Source organism: Babylonia areolata, chromosome 8 (assembly GCF_041734735.1).
Source record: "Babylonia areolata isolate BAREFJ2019XMU chromosome 8, ASM4173473v1, whole genome shotgun sequence".
Lineage (NCBI taxonomy): Eukaryota > Metazoa > Mollusca > Gastropoda > Neogastropoda > Buccinidae > Babylonia > Babylonia areolata.
The window spans coordinates 7,689,200-7,696,699 of record NC_134883.1 but is presented as its reverse complement, the minus strand read 5'-3'; positions in this window follow the sequence as shown (position 1 = coordinate 7,696,699).

Here is a 7,500-nt window from a genome sequence, read left to right as displayed (position 1 = left end):
GAGGATCTACGACGCCAGTTCTGGCCCGAGGGAGTAGAGCTACTGGCACAGCTTTGGGGTGACCGTACTGACCTGGAGAAAACTGTGGGCTTCGTCAGGGCGACGAAGCTTCAAGTCTGACGCATCCCAACAATATCGAACGCTGAAAAAGAAGAAGAAGAACTAACACCAATAATTAAAAAAAAAAAAAGCATCTTCGCCGTCTGTATAAACGTGTGGATGTTCTGATGGTGTGGCAGTGCAGCGGTGTTAGGTCCCCCTGGGTTAGTTGTTACCTTCGACCATATCGCCAGGGGAGGGTGTCGAGGTTAACCCCTTCACCGCCGCTGCTGATTATCAGTGCTCGTAAGTGAAGGCTGTCATCTTACTGTGGCAGAACTTAGCTTGTCCGGATGTCTGTCACCATTTTCGTTTGGACCTTTTCCTCCTAGGCCAAGACACGCCATCTCCACCAGACATAACCATTGATGACTACGAGCTTGAAGCCATCCATCAATTCACTTACCTTGGGTCCACCATCACCGACAACCTCTCCCTTGACACCGAGATCGACAAGAGGATCGGGAAGGCAGCCACAACGCTAGCCCGCCTCACATAAAGAGTGTAGGCAAATCCCAAGCTGACCACGAAGACAAAGATGGCTGTATACAACGCCTGCGTCCTCAGCACCTTTCTGGATGGCAGTGAGGCGTGGACCACACATGCTCGTCAGAAGAAAAGGCTCAATACCTTCCACCTGAGAAGCCTACGGCGCATACTCGGCATCTCCTGGCAAGACAAGGTGACAAACACCGAAGTCCTGCCTCGCGCTGGCCTCCCGACGATGTATACCATGCCGAGACAGCATCGGCTGCGCTGGCTGGGCCACGTTCGCCGCATGGAAGATGGTCGCATCCCAAAAGACATCCTTTATGGAGAGCTCGCCACGGGGCAGAGAAGCATCGGCCGCCCACAGATGAAATACAAAGACGTTTGCAAACGTGACATGAAGGCGCTTGAGATCAATACTGAGTCATGGGAAGACCTTGCAGGTGACCGCAACAGCTGGAGAAACACTCTCAAGATTCAGCTACGGAATTGTGAGGACAAACTGTCAACTGCTGCTGCAGAAAAGCGAGCTCGCAGAAAAGGGACGGCAGCCAACAGACCAGCATCAGCTTACACATGTGACCGCTGCGACAGAGACTGTCTCTCTCGCATCGGCCTCTACAGTCACAGGCGACACTGCTTGGTCCAAGCAGACAGCCCAGTTAGATGTTAGGTCAGATATACTCTATCCATGGTCAGCCATGACCGAAGAAGGCCTACTACTTCCCCTCCAGACTGCATAAAAATGATAATGATGATGATGATGATGATAACAATGATAATAATACAATGGACATTCATATAGGACGGTCCGCCCACTCCCCCCTTGAGATACTTTTCAAAGCGCTTTAAATTTCATCCCCCCTCCTCTCCCATCTCTCCTCCATCCCCCCCCCGCACCCCCCCCCCCCCACACACACAGAGTAACACGTGCCAGAATACACTGGCGCACAGTACCTCCATTGAACAAACACACACCCATCCACGACGCCCTCTAGAAGACACATCCCTGCGACAGACACACACACACACACACACACACACACACACACACACACACACACACACACACACACACACACACACACAGAAAGATCTCTGATATTGTTGCTTCTTCTTCACAACTCTTCTATAACTTTTGTTCAGAAAAAAACAATCACGCCACTTAAAAAAAGAATATCGCAATTTATCTGCCAGTTTGTTACATTATGGGGGTGAGGGGGTGGGGGTGGGGGAGTGGGGGCTGAAAAGAGAAAGATCTCTGGCCTTGTCGCTTCTTCTTTACAATTTCCTTATAAATTTTGTTCAGAAAAAAATCAGTCACACCATTCAAAAGCACACAACAACAGTAACTGCTGCTTTAGATTCGTTCCACACTGATCTCATTTTGCCACAGTTCAACAGTAAAGGGGTTAATTCATACCGAAAGTAACCAGCAGCTCTGCAAAGGAGCGGCGTTGAACGGACAAAGGGAGAGAACAATGGTCGTGCCCAACAAAACAGAAACCAGACAATGGCACGTTCATCTTTGGCTCTGGTTATCTGTCTATCTATCTATCTACCTATCTGTCTATCTATCAAAGCATTTTTCGTGTACTAGAAGGTTTTAAAGGAAAACTAGTGCAGAAAACAACAACCAAACACCCCGTCCGTTATTTCAAAATAATTTTGCAACGATTTTAAAGGGAAATGAAACACAGAAACCCTTCAAAGACTGCAACTGGGGGAGCCATCTGAATTCTACCTAGGGGAGAGAAACTATTGCACGTCTGATACGACCGCAGTTTCGTCCCCTGTGGACTCCTCGGAGATCTCGCGAGGCACCGACAGTGAAATATCATCCCGTATACAGACTATGTATTATCGAACGCATGACGGTTTAGCATGCAGATGGAATGCAGAGGAAACGAAGCAGAGTCATTTCTCATCCGCTGCGAACGAGAGGAGCTATGACCCAGCTTGCTCCACAACAGTTATGTATCGAAAAGGATGACCCCGAAGTCAGAAATCACCCACACTGGCGGATGTGTCGCTCGAGGGTTCTGTTGTTCACTTGCCATGAAGCGTGTTTTGTACGCGCGCGTGGATTGGAATCATTTTATTAGATTTGAAACCGTGAATATCTGGGACGTTTTACAGTGCATGTGTAGGCAATATCCACAGCCCCCCTCCCTCCTCCCCCCCCCCAAACCCCCCTCAATACGGAATGAGCAGTGTTGACAACAAGTCGTGGATGTTCACTTCGTCAGTCACACAGGCGGGGAAGAAATGGGGATATTGCCCATGTGCATTTAGTCTACACAATAGCGGCTAACCTCGTGGTAGTGATGGTGATTGTGGTGGTGGTAGTGGAAGTGGTGATGAGAAAATGTGTGTGCGTGCGCGCGCGTGTATTATGTGTGAGAGTGCGTGCATATGTGTGTGCGCGTGTGCGTGCGTTCGTGGGTGTGTTGCGTGTATGTACATGTGTGTACGTGCACGCGCGTGTGTGTTTGTGTATGTGCGTGTGTGTGAGCGCCTGTATGTGAGCGCGCGCACACGCCTTCAGTTTCCTGATGCACTGAATTACAATAATCAATAATGATAGAAGTCTCCACCCCACACGAAAAAGTGATACACACGATCATTCATCATCCATCATCATCCTCATCAAAACCAAAAGCGGCAGCAATAAAAACACCGAAGTGAACAAGAATAACAACCACAACAGCCACCACCAGATCAACTAACCTTTCACGGAAGTCCTTGTCTAAACCACACAGGCTTAAAAGCAGTAGTTGTCGGACATGACAGAAACAAAAACGAACATCAATACCAACCACCACCACCACCAAATAAACTAACCTGCCACACCACAGGAAGCAGACAAATGAAGAAAAAAGCGTGTTATCTTTTACCAACGAAATAGTTATCGCACACAATGTCCCCCACCCCCACCCCCATCCCACACACCACCTATCACTTACGAACCAAACACAGATATAACACGAAAAACACATCATATACGAAACAATAACCTGAATACTTTTTTTTTTAAATTAACGATAACACGACACCATTCAGTCCAGGTCATTTAACTCACTCAGTACGGCCAGTCCTCTCTTCTCCTCTACACAGACCCCTCGGATGTCCAGTGGGTGTCTCAATGACCCAACCTTTAGCTTCCGTCGTCAGAATTGTGGTATTCTTTGTCATCATTCACCTCTTCAGTATAAGAGCCTTCCGCTTGCAATATTTTGATGGTGGTAATTGGGGTGAAACGCTGTTAACGTCGTCTCTTTCGCCGTTCGTATGGAGAGAGTTAACTGGGAACAACGCGCGCTGGGCAAGTGCAGGAATATAGGCTATCTGCTGAGCTGGTTGGTAATCAGGCTCGAAAACACAATTACACAGCATAATGAGAATGCAGGTGTGAACAAGAACACCTCTTTGCGAGAGACAGGGTGGAGTTGGAGGTGTGGGATTAAGCGTCGAAAGAGGGGAGCGGGGAGAGGGGTGGGGGGGGGGAGAGAATGTTGGGTAGGGAGTGTAGGGTGTGGGGGGGAGGAGGCGTATGGCATAGGAGAGACGGGTTGGGGGGCAGGGGGAGGTCACAGATCACTGGTTCAACAGCAGTGAGCGCGAGTCAGTAAGAAAATGACAGTCACCACTGCTCTAGTTTTATGGCTGTGGGGTTCGCGAACACGGTACGAAAACTGAATTGGATGTTCCTGTTTGAACAGCAATCAAGGAAACACTGAGATTGATTGTTTTCCCATACAATCGCATACATGTGACGGACTACATTTCATACCTTGTTTTTGTACTGCTTGCCACAGAAACCGGGCGTCTGAAGATGCTTTGAGAAGAGTCCTCACCGAAACACTCATCTGACACTCTACACTCACGAGTGCTCATGCACCACCAAAGGTCAAGGTCGCGAGAATCACAGTGGCAAAAAGGGCCACGCTCAAAAGACTAGGTCAAATGAAAACGCGATGAATGCACACGCACCTTTAGGAACGATGCAACTTCAATGTGTACTACCACTACTGCTAGTACCACCGCCACCACGACGACCACCACCACTACTTCCACGTATTTCTTTTATTATTATTATTATTATTATTATTTGTATTTCTTTTTATCACAACAGATTTCTCTGTGTGAAATTCGGGCTGCTCTCTCCAGGGAGAGCGCGTCGCTACACTGACAGCGCCACCCATTTTTTTTGCATTTTTTTCCTGTGTGCAGTTTTATTTGTTTTTCCTATCAAAGTGGATTTTTCTACAGAATTTTGCCAGGAACAGCTCTTTTGTTGCCGTGGGTTCTTTTACGTGCGCTGAGTGCATGCTGCACACGGGACCTCGGTTTATCGTCTCATCCGAATGACTAGCGTCCAGACCACCAATCAAGGTCTAGTGGAGGGGGAGAAAATATCGGCGGCTGAGCCGTGATTCGAACCAGCGGGCTCAGATTCTCTCGCTTCCCAGGCGGACGCGTTACCTCTGGGCCATCACTCCACAGTCGTAGTATTAATACTTAAACGTCACTTATCTTCGTCAGAGACCAAGCTTTTCATGCATAACAAGCACTGTCATTTGCACGACAGGCTGCCAACCTAGATAGAGCCGACTGACAGCTGCCTTAGGTGCCCATCATTCGTTTCCTGTATCATTCAGTCATATTTCAGTCACGTAGACTAGAAATGAGTGTGTGGAGGAGGGGGGTAGAGGAGGTGCAGGGTAATGTGTGTGGTGTGTGTGTGTGTGTTGGAGCTCATGTACGTTTATATGTATTTGACTGTGCTTTCATATCTGTGAAACTACATGTTCGGTGCATATCTGTTATGCATGTGTGGGAGTATATGTGAATGTGTGTCTTCATGTTTTACATCTATTTGCTTATTTATCATCATTGTTATCTTATTTATTTATCTATTGTTTTTTTTTTTATAGTTATTATTTACTTATTTATTTATTTATTTGTGTAAGCTTATCTATTATTTATTCACCTTTTTTTCTGACTAAGCGCGTTGGGTTACGCTACTGGTCAGACATCTGCTTGGCAGATGTGGTGTAGCGTATATGGATTTGTCCGAACGCAGTGACGCTTCCTTGAGCTACTGAAACTGAAACTGAAACTCAGTCACGTGCAGGCATATACATGCATATCAGAATTGATTTTAATACAGAATTTTGCCAGGGATAGCTCTCTTGTCTTTTTCTTTTCATTCCTTCGGCGCGTGATGCACACTGAACTTCAGGTTAACGTTTCATCCGAGTGACTTGCGTCCAGACCATCACTCAAGGTTAAGGGGGGACATGGCAGTGCAAAAGAGACCAAAATGATGATTTTTCATGATTTGGGTTTTTGATGGATTTTGATTCTTGAACGTCTCTTCTATCATATGCATAAGTTTTTACACTGTAAAGATGTCTTTAACAATGAAAAAATTGCCCATAAAGATTGCTTGCTGAATCACGGAAGTGTTTATTTTGTTCAATTTCGACGCAAGTCGTCAAGTTTCTGGCCTTGACAACATTCCTTGAACTTGCTCAGTGATGAGTAAACCTACAACGATGAGACTTTGCATGATTGTTTTATAACATGTTATTAAAGTTTTGTCGTGAGTATGTATGAAAATACTCTCTGGGTTTTAATTCACAGCGGTTCCAATCTTTTTACCCACTGTAAATTTTGAGCATTTCGCAATATCCAAAATTTTAAAAAATCATAAAAAATACAATAATTCAAGAATCAACACAATCTCACGTGAAAATGAAGATAATGTCGTTGTATATCAAGTCCACATAACAAAAAATGTTTGCATGCATCACATGGACCACAAACCCGATTTCTTTGATACATTGTTTGGTGGCCATTTTGATTTGTTTCCATAGCAACGGGTATTCACAGAAATCTATGATAACATTTTTTGTGATCCACAAGTGATGATACACCTAGTAGACAAAGAAAGAGATATAGTTGGAGAGAAAAAAGTAGAGTCTGGCCTTAAATGAAAGGGGAGAAAATTCTGGCGAGTGTGCGATTCTCTCGGTTTCTAGGCCAAGGCGGACGAGTTACCACAAGGCCATCACTCCACTGAGTAAGAGTGAAAGGAATTTTGTACAGACTGAGTGGATGCAGATAAAACACGGCCTTTCTGGTTTTCTCTAGCTCGTCCTTTTATTCATTTTTTTTCTTTGGTCATTCATTTTTTAACCTTAATGTATCCACCCATCTCTCGGCAAGATAACGTCTGCACTCGATAGGCTTTGATACCCTCCTCCTTGGGGGCTACCTTGCCACAGTCATGACTGACTGACTGAGTGGCTGTCATGACACCAAGTGGTTGTCATAACGTGCTTATTGTAAAGGTAAGATTTCCTGTATGGTGTGGCTGTGTTACTGTATTAAATTGAACTTGATATTTGGAGGAAGGCTCGTGATGCATGTGTCTTTTAGCGCTGAGGTGATTATGTGTTCACGAGCTGTTGTTGTGAATACTGATACTGTTGTGAAGTGCACCAAAATTTTTGCCACCTCCCTCTCTGCGCACAGCTGAACTGGTCACAGTAGTGACCTGGGAAAAAATAGACCTTGGGGTCTGAGAGTCATAAAACAGACAGTTACCATTCTGAGAGAGAATGTGAGACATAGCCTTGTTGAACTGTGGAGGTTCAGGGAAGCTGATTTTGAAGTACTGGATCCTCAGCGACTGGCCTGTTTTCGGACGAAGGTGTTTGGCTGAAAAATCGACCACCGAAAGATGTTTGGGAAGCACCAACTGACAACACAGTCGTGAAAAGAAACCAATGAAAATAATCATTCAAAAACTTTAACGGGAAGTGTAAGGGAGAATATAAAAGTATTGTGCTTTCCTGGATTGGACTTTTCATATGATTTATCTCTGAAGGGAAAATGTGAACA